Below are 21,402 nucleotides of genomic sequence, written 5' to 3' on the forward strand. Positions count from 1 at the left end.
GAAACGGTATGCGCGATGAATCTTGATGACCACAAGTGTGTTATGAAACGCAAATAAGGATGACCAGTTGTCTTCTAGAAAAATAACAGGTCAAACAGTGTTTAATCTAGCTAAGCAGTGACACTTCGTTCTTTGTATGTTTTTATTTGTCAGATAATTTCCTGAACAGAAAAACTAAGGTCCTATGTTAGATAGAACCTCTACACCTGTCAGCATTTCTAAATCAATTTTCCCCTTCTCAGACGTGTAAAATATCTCAAGTAAGCATGCGCAGATCAAATCCCTGTGCAAACAGCCACAATTTGAAATCCTGACAGAGTTTGAAGACTCTAGGATAGCAGACATTGGGGTTATGTTATGCTTCACATGTATATAATAACCACACAAGATTAGACTGTATTCTGTTATAGAGAGAGGTTTTGAGAAGATGTCTTAATGTGGAATACCTTGTACGCTTCCTCTGACCATTCCCCCTTGTGGGTGGAATTACAGTTAAGACCACAGGCTAGGGTTCCAAATAGGAGACTCCAAGCTGAGGTGTTCATGATTCTCACCTGTACTGAGCATGTACATACATTTATAGATACAAGATACATCCTTTGTGAAGAATTGGCAAACAGAAGGTAGTAGAGGTCATCATAGTTCCTCTTGTAGTAGCCTTCACAACTGCCTTTTACAGGACAGCCATATTGGAAGAAGTGCCCATTCTGCTCCTTCTTGATATCCCTGACTCCATCACCCAACATGAACTCATCCCAAGAGAACAAGTTGTACGCCCTACTGTCGCATGGAGGAAACACCTCATTTAGAATAAACTACCCTCCTAACCTATCCAAAAACGTCGTTAAAAATCTCAGACATAAAATTCTCAACCACAATAAAAAAACTCTCATCATAGCCCCCTATTTCTGCCACAACAAGGGCACTATATTGAATAATCTCATCTTCCCTACTAATTGCTGTGCTCAATGAAGGAAAGAGTTATCTTTGCTACTCAAAACCACTGCCATCAAGAAAATCCCTCATTACCAGAATCCCACTATTGCACCCCTACCATTATACAATGCGGACGCCATCATCTCCATCTATAATAACGGCACCATACTCATTCAAGCCTCAGATCGCAACCCGGATCTCTTTGTCAACCTTTACTTCTACATTAAGAACAAATTAGACTCCACCACTGCCCCGCCAGTCTCCTCGCAACTCCCCATTGACTCCTTTCCATGCGACATCCTCAGCCCCCCACCCCGACGACCCCTCCTCACACCCCTCTCCCCAGGTGGACACCAACTCACCCATGGGTACAATTGCTGTCCATCACTTTCCTTCCTCAATTGCCAATTTGGGCAATGGCTTTCAATGTCAATATCCCACCAACACTCCTTCCTCATACCCCTCTCCCCAGGTGGACACCAACTCACCTACAGGTACAATTGCCGTCCATCACTCCCCTTCCTCAATTGCTAATGCAGGCATTGCCTTTCAAAATAAACACTCCACCAACACTCCTTCCTACCCTTCTAAAAAACCCTGCACCAACTTTTCTATCAACCAGTACAGTATACTCTCCACTCCTTATCATCCAGCCACTACTAAGACTCCATTAGCAAATTCCACCTACGAATGCTCCCCCCCTACTGCTTGGACTCTGCCAACTTGCCTGATCTATGTTCTCCTGCCAATCAGGAGCCCTCTAGGAGCCATTACTCTGTCTACGCTTGATACCATAAAAGCATAACTAGTGCTGATTAGGGTTGACATCCCTAATCTTATGCATATCACCACCAACCTGGAACACATTCTGTCTTCACAGTCAACACACCTCCTGTCACACAACATCCCAACCCCTAAATGCCATACCTGTGATCCACAATCCAGCTGTAACTACAAATCAAATCTTGACCACTACTCCTGACCCAATAGGTTAGTCAGACATCTATCGAATAATGATATTCTTTCCCTCCTCACCACTCATAACGTGGCCCTGTAACACCAGCAGGTAAAACGCAGACTATTATCTCTCACACTCCCAGGGATTCTCTCCCTAGCTATAGGTATGCTAATATCATTAATCTCAAACAAATTCCCATCTCACGCTCTTCTACTACTGCCATTAAATAATTCCTTAAATGCTTGCTACTCAGTTGTCGCCCAGCGATGGAACATGTCGCTGACATAGCTGACCTTACACTTAACCTCGACATCCTCATACTCACTGAAACGTAGCTCAAGAATTCCTCAGCCCCAATTCATGATATACTAGTCCCGCCTGGTTATGACATCATCAGACTATGGAAATAATATCCTCCATTAATAAAGAGCGAAACATCCAGATCTTCTTTGGCAGCTTTAACTTTCATTGGAATAATTCCAACAATCCCCTGGTTAACGGTTTCAAAACCTACACAACCTCAACCTTATCCAAACATGCAACAGCCCTATCCATATTAAAAATGCCACGTTAGGTTTAGTCACCTCTAAGGAAAACACAATTCAAATCAAACCCATCCTACCTTGCGGCACATCTGTGCCGCCACCAGGAGAGCTAATCATCAACTCTATGCTTTAAAGAAACTAAAACCTTTCCTTCCCACTGCAGATTGCAAGACAGCGGTTCAAGGTCTTGTAGTATCTAAACTAGACTATGTAGTGCCACCCTTGTGGGCCTTCCAAAAAGCAAACTTGCACCATTGAAAACTACCTTAAATGCAGAAGCAAGGCTCATCATGGACTCAAAAAAAGAGATCACATCACTGCGACCTTCGGTTTTTTTAAATGGCTACCCTTTGAGGTGAAGATACATCTCAAAATTGCATGTATCACCCACAAAGCGTTGCACCACAACACCCCCTCTTACGTGTTCAAGAAAGGGCCGAAATAGACCTTCTAGAAGTACAAGCTCCCTTCAATTTAGGTCCCATAAATTCATCAATAAGAAAACCTACAATCAATCCTTTTCTCGAATTGCACCTATAATCCGGAACTCCTTTCCTCCAGAGACCAGGTCCGACCCTTCCGTTTCCATCTTCAGGAAATGAGTAAACTGCTACTAACCAAATAGATTCCTCTCTTACTGAGGTCACACCTCCCTCTCCTCACTCGCAATGCTTCACTGCCTGTCTGATGTTCTGTTTTCTCACGCATTTGCTCACATCATGGAGAGCCAAGCTGTCCTTCCTCTCCCAACCACTAAACACCATCTTGACATCCATTGGACTCCACCCATGCCAGTATTTTCGAACGATTATGGGATCCTGTCTCTTTCTCTTTTTCACTTGTTAAGATATCTACCCCATTATTTCTATATGTAGTTTTAGGTATATAATGTTTACTCTGTGTAATAACTACCTTTCGTTAAGCGCTCTGTCACTTGTAAGGGTCTCGTTCCTGCTACATAAAACTCTACAAATGAAATAAGAATAAAATTGAGCAGGAATACAAGAATGTTGCGCGTATGTAGGGTATGTATGGTATATAAGTGCAGATGTGCACAATAAAATGCGATGCTGCAAAAACTTGAGACTCAAAGCATAAAATACCCTAAAATAAATGGGAGCTGGTCGCAGAACAGTTTATCAGAGTCAGGGTGGCCACAAAAATTTGACAAGATATTATCACAATGGAGTGCGTACAGAAGGGGTCATTACAACATTAGCGGTAAAAGCCGCTTACCGCTGTGCAGGAGACCGCCAACACACCGCCGTGGCCGCGGAAATCCAGCACAGCTATTATGACCCACATCCCGAAATCCGACAAAATTCAGACACCCACACAAGTCCGCCACACCAAAGGTCAGTGATAAACTGGCGAAAACAAAACTGACACCGTCACGCCAACAGAAATACGCCCATGCTATCACGACCCACGAATCCATGCGGCGGTCTTTTAACCACGGTATTCCACTGGCGGTACACACCGCCGCGCTCAAAATACACACACATCTCCAAAACACCACCACATTGGACAATTCGAAAGACACACACCTGATACACATACACACACCACTCCCACACACTCAATACTATATAAAACACACATCCATATCATCCACAAACCCCTACGACAAAAACATCTGAAAGAAGGCCAGAGAGAGACACCACCATCCACAAATTAGCAGCCACAGGCACTCAACACCATCACCCACACTACTTCCACGCACAAAACACCACACACCACTACATATCACCCCACTTATCACCACATACACCACCCCACACATCACCTACACCACCCCATGGCACGGCAAACAGACCCCAGGTTCTCGGAGGAGGAGCTCAGGGGCATGGTGGAGGAAATCGTACGGGTAGAGCCACAGCTATTTGGATCACAGGTGCAGCACACCTCCATAGCTAGGAAGATGGAGCTATGGCGAAGAATAGTCAACAGGGTCAACGCAGTGGGACAGCACCCAAGAAATAGGGACGACATCAGGAAGAGGTGGAACGACCTACGGGGGAAGGTGCGTTCTGTGGTCTCCAGACACAACATCGCAGTACAGCGAACTGGAGGCAGACCCCCTCCTCCTCCCCCAAAACTAACAACATGGGAGGAGCAGGTCTTGACTATTCTGCATCCTGAGGGCCTCGCAGGAGTCGGTGGAGGAATGGACTCTGGTAAGTCAAATCTTAACTATCATATCCCCCACCCTACCTGCATGCTATCACAGACCCCCACCCTCGCCCCCTCCCCTATCACTCCAACTCCTCACTAATGTACTAATAACACAATCCACCCATCCCAACACCAAGCCCTGCATGACACAACAAAGCATGGACACCCATCACTAAAGATTGCCCACTGCACATACCCATAAAACCCCCCTCAAACATCATCACACAAGCCCCCACACAGGAATGCTAGCACTGGGGTACACGCTCGCCCACCCATTGCACACCATGACACACACAGATGCAATAATCATGCCTTTCCACCCCTGCAGGACCACTACCCAACGTCACCAGACAGGAGGGTCCAGACAGCTCCACCCCACCCACAGAAGAGGCCCACAGTGATGACAGCCGCGCAGTCCAACTTGATCCAGATGACCAGCCCGGACCATCGTGGTCCTCGGGAGAGTCGGTTCCCCACACCCAGTCACAGGCCACCACAGACCTTCCACTCTCTGGTAACATCCGCACAGCCCCCCCCCCAACGTCAATCAGCTGTGTGTCCACCACTACAGGGAACCCAGGCTAACCCACCATCCCAACAACAACAGGGACCTGGGGGCAGTGGTAGTGGGCACACGGTCCAGGGGACGGAGGCACAGGAACACAGGGGAACTGGGAGGGCTGCTGTGCGACAGGGGGCGGACAGGCCTAGGGAATCCACTCTCCACAAGGCCCTCTCCTCCAGCATGGGGGCATACCACCACTCCCAGGAGACGATGGCCATGGTACTGGCCAAGTTTCAGGAGACCCAGCGCCTGCAGGAGGAACAGTATTTGGGCTTCAGGGAGGAACTCAGAACCATCAGCACCGCCCTGGGCACCATCGTAGGGGTGCTGAAGGAGATACTTAACACCATGAGGGACACTGTGGCACTCCAAGGGGCCCCTGACACTAGCATGGACGATGAACTGCCCACCACCTCCGCCGGCGCTAGTGGACAGGAGGCACCGCCACAGGACCACCACACCAGCACCCCACCCCCTGCAGACGGAGAACCACCCCGCAAACAGTCCCTGAGATCCAGGAACAAGACAGAGCACGATGCCAAGACCCCCGCCAAGAAATGAGACCACCCTGATTGTCATCCTACTGTCCCACTTTGTAACCCTGTCCATATTGGAACTGCCCCAGCTCCACTTCCTATGCCCATATGGGCAATGCACCTGTGAGACTAATAGACTGGACTCTGCCATGGACATTCCTCCACCATCACCCCTCACCAGTTTACAACCCTCCTCCAATATTTAGCACTGCAATAAACACCCTTGAAGCACAAAACTATCTGGAGTCAGTCTGTGATTTTGAAAATGCGTATTAGCAATGACAGTGACAAAATGCGTTCTCAAATGTTATGTCAACATACCTATGTAACACATCTCAAGTCCATGAGGAATCTAAGCAGATAACACACGTTGGAAAGCACACCTGTGAAACCGTAATGGAAATGTACAACTCAGTTACCATATACTGGTTGAAATCGACAGACAGGATAGAGGTAGAAGTGTGAAAGTACTTGTAGTAGGCAGGAATGTATTCTCACCTGTGTGTCACTGGAAATATTGCTGGATAACGGAGTCCCTGTTGTCAATGTCTTCTTCCTCTGCTTCCTCCTCATCACTGCCCACAGGCTCCACAGCTGCCACAACACCGTCATCTAGACCATCCTCCTGCAGAAAAGGCACCTGTCGTCGCAAAGCCAAATTGTGAAGCATACAGCAGGCCACGATGATCTAGCACACCTTCCTTGGTGAGTAGAATAGGGAACCACCTGTCATATGGAGGCACCTGAACCTGGCCTTCAGGAGGCCGAAGGTGCGTTCAATCACCCTCCTAGTCTGCCCATGGGCCTCATTGTAGCGTTCCTCTGCCCTGGTCCTGGGATTCCTCACTGGGGTCAGTAGCCATGACAGGTTGGGGTAACCAGAGTCCCCTAATAGCCACACCCGGTGCCTCTGGAGTTGACCCATCACATAAGGGATGCTGCTATTCCGCAGGATGTAGGTGTCATGCACAGAGCCAGGGAACATAGCATTTACCTGGGAGATGTACTGGTCTGCCAAACATACCATCTGTACATTCATGGAATGATAACTCTTTCGGTTCCTGTACACCTGTTCACTCCTGTGGGGGGGGGGGGACCAGAGCTACGTGGGTCCCATCAATGGCACCTATGATGTTGGGGATATGTCCAAGGGCATAGAAGTCACCTTTCACTGTAGGCAAATCCTCCACCTGAGGGAAAACGATGTAGCTCCGCATGTGTTTCAGCAGGGCAGACAACACTCTGGACAACACGTTGGAAAACATAGGCTGGGACATCCCTGATGCCATGACCACTGTTGTTTGAAATGACCCACTTGCAAGGAAATGGAGCACTGATAGCACCTGCACTTGAGGGGGGGGATCCCTGTGGGATGGCGGATTGCTGACATCAGGTCTGGCTCCAACTGGGTACACAGTTCCTGGATTGTGACACGGTCAAACCTGTAGGTGATGATCAAATGTCGCTCCTCCATTGTCAACAGGTCCACCAGCGGTCAGTACACCGGAGGATTCCGCCATCTCCTCACATGTCCCAGCGGACGGTGCCTATGAAGGACAACAGCGACCACAGAGTCAAACAACTCAGAGGTATGTACCCACAGTCTACGCAGAACACCATTCATACACAGAATCTGGCCTGTATTTGTGTTGTGCGACAAGGCCTAGGTCTGTGTGACGCAGTTGGTAATTAGGCCATGTGGGCCCCTGAAATGGCGGCTGCCTGACCTCTAAAGTGGGACAATGGGATGTGAGGTAACTGCGCTGACGTTGTACACCGTCACGCTAGACGGTCGAAGACTGCGGGGCGATGCTGCATTGGTTAACATTGGACCCTATGGGTATCAGGAGCCAATGACGATGTACGCCGGCGGTGATGCTACGCACCACTGCGGACGTGACTGCCATTTTCTAGCTGTTCAATCACTCGATACCTGATTTTCAACAGGAGAGGACCTACACTGCAAGTGCTGCTTTGACCTCGGTCTGGAAGAGACAATGCCCGTGCGTCTGGGGAAAGGGCCCCTGCCTTCACTGCAGAGGAGTTGGAGAAGCTCGTCAACGGGGTCCTCCCCCAGTACACACTACTCTACGGTCCTCTAGACCAACAGGTAAGTACACAGGGAGCACGTTGTATGGGCTATGCCTGTGTGGAGAGGGCTGGTTGTAAGAAGGAAGGGGGCACAGTTCTGCGTGCATGAAGGACTGTGAATGCATGTGCCACATGGCAAGGCTAGGGATGTGGGCCACTCACTTAGACGGTGCAGTTGCTAATGACTTCTCTTCTTCCCCTGTACATTTCATGTAGGTCAGCGCCCACCAGAAGAAGGATATTTGGCGTGCCATCGCCAAGGACGTCCGGACCCTGGGGGTCCACCATAGACGGAGCACCCACTGCCGTAAAAGATGGGAGGACATTCGCCGCTGGAGCAAGAAGACGGCTCCGATGGAGGCTCAGCTGAGGATGGCCTCCTAACGTGGGAGGGGTGCCCGTCGAACCATGACCCCCCTGATGTTCCGGATCCTGGCGGTGGCCTACCCTGAGTTGGAGGGGCGCTTGAGGGTATCACAGCAGACACAAGGGGGTGAGTACAACATCATTCAGCTGACTTTGCGTGCAGTGAAGGTGTCTGGGTGGGGGAGGAGGGCTGTGGGTTTCCCTAGGCCAGGGCGAGTTCCGCAGGCTAGGCCCCTCCGTAATGAAGGCCATGTGGCACCCCACCCCACCTCTGTAGAGTGCCAAGTACAGGTATTCATGCCCCTGTGTCATCTATGTGTGCAGATGTCGACTATAGCCATGTAGGCCATATCCCAGGAATTGCATCTGTAGAGCCCAACAGCGCGGCGTAGTGCAGGGGGCTGCTGTGTCTGTATTGTCCGCCAACGGTAGCGGTAAGCCATGCACTCAACCTGTCTTTGTTCTGTCGTCCCCCTCCCTTTTTGTGGTCTCCCTGTTCTTGTGTGCATCAGCATCAGGCGGAGGTACGGGGGCACCGGAGCACGAGGGAGCTGCATCCCACATGGCCATGGAGGGCCACTCCACGGACTCGGAAAACACCAGTGGGACGGAGGGCGAGGGGAGCTTCACGGCGGTCACAGGATCTGCAACTAGCGACACGGACTCTGTAGGAAAGTACTATCTTGCCTGGCATGTTACCCCCATTTTTCACTGTATATATGTTGTTTTAGTTGTATGTGTCACTGGGACCCTGGTAACCCAGGGCCCCAGTGCTCATAAGTGTGCCTGAATGTGTTACCTGTGTAGTGACTAACTGTCTCACTGAGGCTCTGCTAATCAGAACCTCAGTGGTTATGCTCTCTCATTTCTTTCAAAATTGTCACTAACAGGCTAGTGACCATTTTTACCAATTTACATTGGCTTACTGGAACACCCTTATAATTCCCTAGTATATGGTACTGAGGTACCTAGGGTATTGGGGTTCCAGGAGATCCCTATGGGCTGCAGCATTTCTTTTGCCACCCATAGGGAGCTCTGACAATTCTTACACAGGCCTGCCACTGCAGCCTGAGTGAAATAACGTCCACGTTATTTCACAGCCATTTTACACTGCACTTAAGTAACTTATAAGTCACCTATATGTCTAACCTTTACCTGGTAAAGGTTAGGTGCAAAGTTACTTAGTGTGAGGGCACCCTGGCACTAGCCAAGGTGCCCCCACATTGTTCAGAGCCAATTCCCTGAACTTTGTGAGTGCGGGGACACCATTACACGCGTGCACTACATATAGGTCACTACCTATATGTAGCTTCACAATGGTAACTCCGAATATGGCCATGTAACATGTCTATGATCATGGAATTGCCCCCTCTATGCCATCCTGGCATAGTTGGCACAATCCCATGATCCCAGTGGTCTGTAGCACAGACCCTGGTACTGCCAAACTGCCCTTCCTGGGGTTTCACTGCAGCTGCTGCTGCTGCCAACCCCTCAGACAGGCATCTGCCCTCCTGGGGTCCAGCCAGGCCTGGCCCAGGATGGCAGAACAAAGAACTTCCTCTGAGAGAGGGTGTGACACCCTCTCCCTTTGGAAAATGGTGTGAAGGCAGGGGAGGAGTAGCCTCCCCCAGCCTCTGGAAATGCTTTGTTGGGCACAGAGGTGCCCAATTCTGCATAAGCCAGTCTACACCGGTTCAGGGGACCCCTTAGCCCTGCTCTGGCGCGAAACTGGACAAAGGAAAGGGGAGTGACCACTCCCCTGACCAGCACCTCCCCTGAGAGGTGTCCAGAGCTCCTCCAGTGTGCTCCAGACCTCTGCCATCTTGGAAACAGAGGTGCTGCTGGCACACTGGACTGCTCTGAGTGGCCAGTGCCACCAGGTGACGTCAGAGACTCCTTCTGATAGGCTCCTTCAGGTGTTAGTAGCCTATCCTCTCTCCTAGGTAGCCAAACCCTCTTTTCTGGCTATTTAGGGTCTCTGTCTCTGGGGAAACTTTAGATAACGAATGCAAGAGCTCATCCGAGTTCCTCTGCATCTCTCTCTTCACCTTCTGCCAAGGAATCGACTGCTGACCGCGCTGGAAGCCTGCAAACCTGCAACATAGTAGCAAAGACGACTACTGCAACTCTGTAACGCTGATCCTGCCGCCTTCTCGACTGTTTTCCTGCTTGTGCATGCTGTGGGGGTAGTCTGCCTCCTCTCTGCACCAGAAGCTCCGAAGAAATCTCCAGTGGGTCGACGGAATCTTCCCCCTGCAACCGCAGGCACCAAAAAGCTGCATTACTGGTCCCTTGGGTCTCCTCTCAGCACGACGAGCGAGGTCCCGCGAATCCAGCGACTCTGTCCAAGTGACCCCCACAGTCCAGTGACTCTTCAGTCCAAGTTTGGTGGAGGTAAGTCCTTGCCTCACCTCGCTGGGCTGCATTGCTGGGAACCGCAACTTTTGCAGCTACTCCGGCCCCTGTGCACTTCCGGCGGAAATCCTTTGTGCACAGCCAAGCCTGGGTCCACGGCACTCTAACCTGCATTGCACGACTTTCTAAGTTGGTCTCCGGCGACGTGGGACTCCTTTGTGCAACTTCGGCGAGCACCGTTTCACGCATCCTCGTAGTGCCTGTTTCTGGCACTTCTCCGGGTGCTACCGGCTTCAGAGAGGGCTCCTTGTCTTGCTCGACGTCCCTTCTCTCTGCTGGTCCAATTTGCGACCTCCTGGTCCCTCCTGGGCCTCAGCAGCGTCCAAAAACGCTAACCGCACGATTTGCAGCTAGCAAGGCTTGTTGGCGTTCTTTCGGCGGGAAAACACTTCTGCACAACTCTCCACGGTGAGAGGGATCCGTCCACCAAAGGGGAAGTCTCTAGCCCTTTTCGTTCCTGCAGAAACCTCAGCTTCTTCTGTCCAGTAGAAGCTTCTTTGCACCCGCAGCTGGCATTTCCTGGGCATTTGCCCATCTCCGACTTGCTTGTGACTTTTGGACTTGGTCCCCTTGTTCCACAGGTACCCTAGATTGGAAATCCACAGTTGTTGCATTGTTGGTTTGTGTCTTTCCTGCATTATTCCTCTAACACGACTTCTTTGTCCTTAGGGGAACTTTAGTGCACTTTGCACTCACTTTTCAGGGTCTTGGGGAGGGTTATTTTTCTAACTCTCACTATTTTCTAATAGTCCCAGCGACCCTCTACAAGGTCACATAGGTTTGGGGTCCATTCAAGACTATACTGCATATTTTTGCTATTGTGTATATATATCTTGTGTATATTTCCTATCCTCTCACTGAGGGTACACTCTAAGATACTTTGGCATATTGTCATAAAAATAAAGTACCTTTTTAGTATAACTGTGTATTGTGTTTTCTTATGATATTGTGCATATGACACTAAGTGGTACTGTAGTAGCTTCACACGTCTCCTAGGTCAGCCTAAGCTGCTCTGCTAAGCTACCATTATCTATCAGCCTAAGCTGCTAGACACCCTATACACTAATAAGGGATAACTGGGCCTGGTGCAAGGTGCAAGTACCCCTTGGTACTCACTACAAGCCAGTCCAGCCTCCTACAGACTCTTCCTCCGATGGGAGCTCCCTTGTGGTAGCGGCAAAATCTGTAACCCCCACTTCTACAGGTACAGTGTCAAAGCCCAGCTCACCTGAGTCATTGTTCAGTTCTGATGGAGGTTGAAGACAATCCGACCCCACCCTGAAACTGCTTGTTCCAGCACACTAGTTTTTAAAACAGTGCACTAAGAACAGAAGCTCAAGGGAAGGGGGGAAGTGGATAAAATAAAATAAAGAGACAACACCGTTCTTGCGTTTCCACTGTTGAAGTGCTGCACAAATCTGCGGCCCTCTCTGACTTCTGTAGAAACTGGTGCCTAATGAAACATAAACAAAGAACAAAGATAAGTACAACCTATTCCTAACTGGGTTCCTGACTATCCCTTTATTTATTAGAAATTTTCTTCTAAAAGTACCTCTTGGATCCTGGTCTCTAGTTTCCAGGTTTGGAATGTGTTACTGCTCTGGGATGTGCTTTCTATTACTCTAAAGCTTCTAAAACATTAAACAAATACCGTTATCAGAATTACCAATATCAGACATTCATCTTAATATAACTAAAGCCTAAATTCCCAATAGCAGACTCACTTTTCCCATATTTCCAGAATCTTTTATAAAACAAATACTGTACTTTTACGTCAAAATACAGCATGTAATTTGTGCAAGTCCTTGATTTACTGTTTGCCTTGCTGTTAATGGTTTCCACGGTTCGATTCTTAAAAGTTCCATAAAAAATGTTTGCTTCACAAAGTTCCGCAAAGTATTCTTGTAACAAAGAGTTTGAATCACAATGTTCGTGGAAGGTATCTTGTTTCCAGAAATTGTTGTCAAAGTTCTTTCAGGTAATAAAAGTTTTGCACTTACTTGTTGCTGGCAAGAGATACTGATCAGTCTAACCTTGTCTTCTTTCTCTTTTGCAGGTTGCTTGTAGGAGAGAGGCTGAGGCAAGGAGGAACCGGAAACCGGAAGAAGGAAGAGCCAGCAGCTGTGCCCATTGAAGCCAATGAAAGTCTGTAGAGAGCAGAAGTGCCAGCGCCGAGGGATCTGTCCTCAGGTAAGCGGGAGGTAGACGAGCACAAGCACTGGGTGAGGCTCGGGGGCTGCCTTTTATAGACAGGGCTGGGTGTGGTCCTCACATGCTGCACATGTTCTTGAAAGGTGTGCAGAGCTGGGTGTGGTTTGAAGAGCTGGGTGTGGTCCTCACATGCTGCACATGTTCTTGAAAGGTGTGCAGAGTTTCAGTTATTATGCAAATGAGTTAAATTAACACATGGCCTAGAGAGGAGTGTTTTAAAGAAGCCTTGGTAAAAGCAAGGCCCAATGTGTAAACAAAACAGCACATTAAACAACATACACAGAAGCCTAGGGGGGGGGGGGAAGGTGAGATAACAAGAAAGTCTTTCAATAGTAAGTTTAAAAAGGAGCTATTACAGAACCCACTAGTGCAGTGAGAGGGGACATGCTCTTTGCTGTGCACAAACCCTAACAGTTGCCCCCCTCAAAGGCCCTCCTACAGGACGGGGTTTTCCTGGATTTTTTAAATAAAACCGTCTAATCAGCTTTGGGGCATGTACATATGATGCTGGTTCCCATGAATTCTCAGATTCATCATATCCTTTCCATTCTACTAAATAAAACAGACGTCCACTAATTCTTTTTGAGTCTTTTATGCTTTTCACTTCATATTCTAGATTTCCCTTAATTGGTATGGGTGGAGGTGGTGGTTCAGGTCGGGTTTTTGGATTGTACGGCTTAAGCAAGGACACATGGAATGTAGTATGTACTGGATATTCTTTTGGTAAATCTAATTTTACTGTTACCGGGTTTACTATGGCAGTTATACTAAAGGGTCCAATGAAACGTGGTTGCAGCTTTCGGGATCCCTCTATGTTTAGGTTCTTTGTGGAGAGCCATACCTTGTCACCAATTTTATACATTGGGGCCTCAGATCTGTGTTTGTCTGCTTGTCTTTTCATGCTTTCCTTGTACTTTAATAAATGTTTCCTGGCTTTGTCTTGTATGTCACCTAACCTCGTTAGTCTATCCGTTACTGTAGGTAACAGAGAATCTTCTAACAAAATGGGTATAGCTCTTGGATGATACCCCTGCAAGAAATAGAATGGTGAGCAAAGTAGAGCTGAATGCTCAGTATTATTATAAACAAACTCCGCTACAGGGAGAGCTTCCAACCATTCACTAGAATAATCAGCCAATAAACAACGTAGCGTTTGAAGTAAGGTTTGGTTCAGTCGTTCAGTCTGTCCATCTGTCTCTGGGTGGAAAGCAGTGGATAATGCCACATCTATTTTCAGTTTTTTACATAATTTTTTCCAAAATTTAGAGTTGAACTGGCTCCCTCGGTCTGACACCATTTTGCTTGGCAAACCATGTAAACGCACAATTTCCCTTATAAAAATATCGGCAAATTCTGCCGCCGTGGGTAATTTCCGTAATGGTACAAAATGTGCCATTTTAGATAAAAAATCCACTATAACCAACACTGTTGTGAAAGATTTTACAGGTGGTAAACCTACAATAAAGTCTACGCTCACAGTGTGCCAAGGTTGCTTGGGTGTTGGCATTGGTATTAACAAGCCGTCAGGGGCCTTATGAGAAGATTTATGTCTTGCACAAATTGGACAGGTAGTGACAAATTGCTTAATGTCCTTTCTTATAGTGTCCCACCAAAAGTGTTTTTGCACATTTTCCAGGGTTTTTACCCAACCAGGATGACCTGCTAACGGTGAGGCGTGATGCCAAATTATCACCTGTGTTTGTAATTCAGAGGTGGGCACTAACAGCATGTTGTCGTGATACAATAAACCTCGTTGTATTGTGTTATGGGAATCCTTTAACCAATCCTGAGGTGCTATTTGCATGTGTGCATTATATAGATCTGTGATGAAATCCTTCTGTTGTACTGGTGCCAAAAACTTTTGGGGAGGAATAATGGGTTCTCTCCTATTTTATCTTGTTTCATGTCTGAAGTATGTCCGTATCTAGATAACACATCAGATTGAATTTGTTGTGCACCTGGTCTATAGGTTATTACAAAGTCAAATGTGCTAAAAAAATTTAACCAGCGCATCTGACGTGGTGTTAGTGCTTTAAGTGATCCAAAAAACTGTAGGTTCCTATGGTCAGAAAAGATTGTAACTGGGTACTTGTCTCCCATTAAATGTTGCCTCCATTCTGAAAAGGCTACTTTGATAGCTAGTAGTTCCCTTTCAGCCACAGTGTAATTTTGTTCAGCTGGCAATAACTTTTTGGAATAGATGGCTATAGGATGTAACTGGCCATCTACTGCATCTCGTTGAGAGAGAACTCCTCCTAAAGCTGCTTGTGAAGCATCCGCTTCAACAAAAAAAGGCAAGTCAGGATCAGGATGTTTCAGAATTGGGGCTGAAGTGAACTTTTGTTTTAGGAGTTGAAAGGCGTGTGCCGCCTCATCAGTCCAAATAAATCGTTGCCCTTTCCGCAACAAGGTAGTTATTGGGGCCGCAATGTCTGCAAAATGTGCAATAAACCTCCTATAAAAATTGGCGAAACCCAGAAATTTCTGAATATCTTTTACAGAGGATGGTTCTGGCCAATCAGCAATAGCACTGATTTTCTTTACATCCATAGTTATTCCTTGAGGTGACAGGCAGTATCCTAAAAAGTCCACCTTGCTGACATTAAAAGTACACTTTTCTAACTTAGCAAAAAGATGATTTTATTTTAACTTTGATAATACTGCACGAACATGTTGGGTATGTTCTTCTGAGTTCTTAGAGTAAATGAGGATGTCGTCTATGTATACTATGACACAAACGTCCAGGAATTCGTGTAGGACCTCATTTATAAAGAACTGAAAGGCCGCAGGGGCATTACATAACCCAAAGGGCATTACTGTGTACTCAAATAAACCAAACTTTGTCTTGAAAGCTGTCTTCCACTCATCCCCCTCTTTTACTCGGACCAGGTGGTAAGCTCCCCGCAGATCTAGTTTAGTGTATACAGTAGAATGTCTTAATTGATCCAACAACACAGGTATTAGAGGAAGAGGATATTTATTCTTTATTGTAGCCTTATTTAGTCCTCTATAATCGATACACGCGTGCAGGGATTTATCTGGCTTCGGGATAAAAAAGAGTGGAGATGACACCGGAGATGTGGAATGACGGATGAACCCAGACTGTAGTAGGTCATCTAGGTAGGTTCTTAAGTATTTGGTTTCTTCGTCAGTCAAAGCATATACTCTGTTATTAGGTAAAGGGGCCCCTGGGATAAGATCTATACGACAGTCATAAGACCTATGTGGGGGCAGCACACTAGCCTTTACTGGATCAAAGACGTCTTTAAAGTCAGAATATTCAGGAGGGAGACTTGGTTCCTCTTGTATAACACTAGCACAGTGTAATACTGTGCTCTGTTCTGTACCTGCTTCTTGATAGCAATTGGTTCTACAGAAAGAGGAATCCAAAGTAACATTTCTATTCACCCAATCAATTTTTGGGTTATGAGTTGTTAACCAGGGTACCCCGAGAATCAAACCAAAATTAGGAGTATCTATCAGATCAAAGCTAATCACCTCTGTGTGCCCGTTCTGACAGACCATAACAAGTGGACTTGTTTGTTTTGTGATTAATCCAGAGGTCAATTCTGACCCATCCACTGCACATACTGCTTCTGGACAAGGCTTTAGGCACATAGGAAGTCCTAAGTTTTCAGCTAACTTATTATCCACAAAATTTCCTGTTGCGCCTGAGTCCAGTAGGACAGGGAGAGAATGCCTCACTTGGGTAGTAACAATTAAAACGACCTGAATTATGAAATGTCTAGGTATGTGCGGTACCATGAAGGCTGCAGCATTAGAGGTTTGATTAAGATGTTTTCTCGAACAAGTAACCTCTCCCCTTGTCGAGCTTAATCGTTTCCCGATTCAGTTGAGGAGGTGGAGGAAACAGCACCCTTTCGTGGATTTTTAGGCTTTACTGGACATTCTCTGGCAAAGTGACCTGCCCTTCCACAATATAAACATAATTGAAGTTTTCTCCTTCTTTCTTTTTCCTCTGATGTGAGTGGACCTCTGAGTGTCCCTATTTGCATAGGCTCAGGTTCAGGGAGTTTATTATCTGGGTCTTTCTTCTCGTGTCTAATAAAAGTTAACCGTGATTCCAGTTTGTATTTATCTCCCTTTCTTTCTCCTAGTCTATGTTCTAATTTCACAACTAAATCTACAAAGTCCGAATAGTCTTCTGGCAAATCAACGATATGAGCCAGCGCGTCTTTTAACTCGTCTCTCAAACCTTTATAGAAAAGGGAGACACGCTTTTCTTCTGGCCACTGTGTCTCGGTGAGTAAACGATTAAAACTAGTGAGATAGGTCAATAAATCCTTGTTACCTTGTTTAAGATTTAAAAGCTCATTATCACTTGCCTGCATGAAAGTGTGTTTTGAAAAAAGGCTGGTCATGGTACGTTTAAATTGATTCCAATTATGGAGGATGGAATCATCTCTCTCCACGAAAGGAATTGACCAATTGGCTGCTGTGCCACCCAAATAAGACAAGACGAATGCCACTTTCGTAGCATCAGTAGGGAACTGTTGTGGCTTACAAACGAAGTGTAATTGACATTGATTGATAAAAACATGGAATTTGTTACTATCTCCATGAAAACGTTCAGGTGCTGCTAAGGGCACAGCATTAGGAACATTAACAGTGACCTCAACTGGGGGAGGCAAAGTTGTATGTTTTGATGGTGCCCCTGTCTCTGAGGAGGTTTTAAACAAAGTCGTAAAAGCTGTGTTCCACTGAGATACCCTAAATTTATACCTGCTTAAATCCTGTTTTAAAGAGGTATTCTCCATCTTTAATCTCTCTATTTCCTCTTGCATATGTTGCAAGATGCCAGACACTGATTCATTATGAGCCAAGTCCTCATTTAGGGCCTGCGCCATATCCGTGACGTCAATGCCCTCTATTTCTTCCCCGATATTCATCGTCCACAAGAACTGAAATTTTTTTTTTGGAGGGCTTGTGCTTCTGTCAAAGCCCAGCTCACCTGAGTCCTTGTTCAGTTCTGATGGAGGTTGAAGACAATCCGACCCCACCCTGAAACTGCTTGTTCCAGCACACTAGTTTTTAAAACAGTGCACTAAGAACAGAAGCTCAAGGGAAGGGGGGAAGTGGATAAAATAAAATAAAGAGACAACACCGTTCTTGCGTTTCCACTGTTGAAGTGCTGCACAAATCTGCGGCCCTCTCTGACTTCTGTAGAAACTGGTGCCTAATGAAACATAAACAAAGAACAGATAAGTACAACCTATTCCTAACTGGGTTCCTGACTATCCCTTTATTTATTAGAAATTTTCTTCTAAAAGTACCTCTTGGATCCTGGTCTCTAGTTTCCAGGTTTGGAATGTGTTACTGCTCTGGGATGTGCTTTCTATTACTCTAAAGCTTCTAAAACATTAAACAAATACCGTTATCAGAATTACCAATATCAAACATTCATCTTAATATAACTAAAGCCTAAATTCCCAATAGCAGACTCACTTTTCCCATATTTCCAGAATCTTTTATAAAACAAATACTGTACTTTTACGTCAAAATACAGCATGTAATTTGTGCAAGTCCTTGATTTACTGTTTGCCTTGCTGTTAATGGTTTCCACGGTTCGATTCTTAAAAGTTCCATAAAAAATGTTTGCTTCACAAAGTTCCGCAAAGTATTCTTGTAACAAAGAGTTTGAATCACAATGTTCTTGGAAGGTATCTTGTTTCCAGAAATTGTTGTCAAAGTTCTTTCAGGTAATAAAAGTTTTGCATTTACTTGTTGCTGGCAAGAGATACTGATCAGTCTAACCTTGTCTTCTTTCTCTTTTGCAGGTTGCTTGTAGGAGAGAGGCTGAGGCAAGGAGGAACCGGAAACCGGAAGAACGAAGAGCCAGCAGCTGCGCCCATTGAAGCTAATGAAAGTCTGTAGAGAGCAGGAGTGCCAGCGCCGAGGGATCTGTCCTCAGGTAAGCGGGAGGTAGACGAGCACAAGCACTGGGTGAGGCTCGGGGGCTGCCTTTTATAGACAGGGCTGGGTGTGGTCCTCACATGCTGCACATGTTCTTGAAAGGTGTGCAGAGCTGGGTGTGGTTTGAAGAGCTGGGTGTGGTCCTCACATGCTGCACATGTTCTTGAAAGGTGTGCAGAGTTTCAGTTATTATGCAAATGAGTTAAATTAACACATGGCCTAGAGAGGAGTGTTTTAAAGAAGCCTTGGTAAAAGCAAGGCCCAATGTGTAAACAAAACAGCACATTAAACAACATACACAGAAGCCTGGGGGGGGGGGGGAGATGAGATAACAAGAAAGGCTTTCATTAGTAAGTTTAAAAGGGAGCTATTACAGAACCCACTAGTGCAGTGAGAGGGGACATGCTCTTTGCTGTGCACAAACCCTAACAGTCAGCCGCCACCCCCCCTACCAGCACCGCCCTCCCAGCAGCCCCTCAGCCTTCGCCCCGTGCCCGCTCACCCAGGAGGGTGGGCATCACCTTCGCCCCAGGCACCTCAGCCCCTGCCCCTGTCACCTTTGCTGCCCTCAGTGAGGAGGCCATTGACCTCCTCAGGTCCCTCACTGTTGGGCAGTCTACCATTTTGAATGCCATCCAGGGTGTAGAAAGGGAATTGCAACACACAAATGCATTCCTGGAGGGAATTCATTCTGGTCAGGCTGCCCTTCATCGAATCCTGCAAGCTCTGGCCTCAGCACTGATGGCAGCCATTGTCCCTGTATCTTTCCTCCCCCCTCCAACTTCCTCCACCCAGTCCCAATCCCCTGTATCCCAGCCTATCCCAAGCACACCATCAGACCAGCATGCACACACGTCAACACACAAGGGAAGCTCAGGCAAACATAAGCACCACACATCCCACAGGCACTCGCGCAAGCATCACACACATACAGACACAGCAACATTCACTGCCTCCACTGTGTCCCCCTCCTCGTCGTCTCCCTCCTCCCTCCCAGTCTCGTCTACACTCTCACCTGCATGCACTACCACTACAGCCACTACCTCCCGCACCAGCACACCCACCACCACACCCCGCTCAGGTGCACTCACCACCCCCACTACCATTTACACGTCCCCTGTGTCCTCTCCCAGTGTGTCTGTGATACCCACTCCCAAAGTACACAAACACAGGCACACACCCACCCAACAACCATCCACCTCACGACAGCCTCCAGCACATGCACCTTCACCCAAAGTCACCAAACGTACATCTCCTACAACCACTACCTCTTCCTCCACTCCCAAATCCCCTCCAGCTACCCGTCCCAGTGTTCCTAAGAAACTTTTCCTGACCAAGCTTGACCTCTTTCTCCCCCCCTCCAATTCATAGGTCCTGTACTAGCACCTCAGCCAAAAAATCTCCGGGACCAGTGGTGCCTGTTGTTACAGGTAAGTGGAGTGCACCGGGCACCAGGGCAGCCAGTGTGACACAGAGCCACAGCACAGCCAGTCCCCCCCCTGTGAAGCACCAGAAGTTGGACAGTGTCCGGCGGGAGAGGGTGAAGCCTTCTTCCAGCAAAGCCGCTCACAAGGGTCCCGGGGGGAGTGTCGACTCAGCTGTGACTCCTCCCAAGGTGGGGAAGGGGCAGAAGAAATCGCCAAAATCTGGGAGGAGCAGCATGGCGGAGAAGACCGCCATCATCCCCGCTGCCCAGGAGGCCACCGCCAGCCCGATCGTCACTGGCCAGGAGGCCACTGCCAGAGTCAGTGCCCTCAGCCCGATCGTTACTGGCCAGGAGGCCACCGCCAGAGTCAGTGCCCAGGAGGCCACCGCCAGCCACAGCCCAGCTGCCCAGGAGGGCCCCGGCAGCCACAGCCCAGCTGCCCAATGAAGGACCACCAGCCCCAACCCAGCTGGGCAATGAAGGACCGCCATGGCAAGCTCCGCTGAACAGGGCAAGCACCGCTGAACAGGTCAGAAACTGCAAACTCAAGCACCGCTAAACAGGGCAAAGACCGCCATGGCAAGCACCGCTAAACAGGGCAAGCACCGCTGAACAGGCCAGAAACTGCAAACTCAAGCACCGCTGAATAGGGCAATGACCGCCATGGCAAGCACCGCTGAACAGGTCAGAAACTGCAAACTCAGGCACCGCTGAACAGGGTAAAGACTGCCATGGCAAGCACCGCTGAACAGGGCAAAGACCGCCAACTCAAGCCCCGCTAGCCCATGGGCGTCAGGGGCAGTGACACAACTGGGACCGTCACGGGGTGAGTGATGCACTCTGGGCACCAGTCCCCCTCCAGAACCAGTGGAGACATGCATCCACTACCTCTGTCCTTCAATGGATGAAGCACTCTGTGCACCAGTCCCCCTCCAGAAACAGTGGAGACTGTTATCCACTTGAGAGACTGTGGCTTTGCACTCCCCAGGATGGTAAAGTGGGCAACCCACCCACTGTAGAGACTTGAGAGACTGTGGCTTTGCCCTCCCCAGGATGTAACAGTGGTCAACCCACCCACTGTAGAGACTTGAGAGACTGTGGCTTTGCACTCGCCAGGATGGTACAGTGGGCAAACCACCCACTGTAGAGACTTGAGAGACTGTGGCTTTGCACTCCCCAGGATGGTACAGTGGGCAAACCACCCCCTGTAGAGACTTGAGCGACTGTGGCTTTGCACTCCCCAG

The sequence above is a fragment of the Pleurodeles waltl genome, chromosome 8, assembly GCF_031143425.1.
Source record: "Pleurodeles waltl isolate 20211129_DDA chromosome 8, aPleWal1.hap1.20221129, whole genome shotgun sequence".
Lineage (NCBI taxonomy): Eukaryota > Metazoa > Chordata > Amphibia > Caudata > Salamandridae > Pleurodeles > Pleurodeles waltl.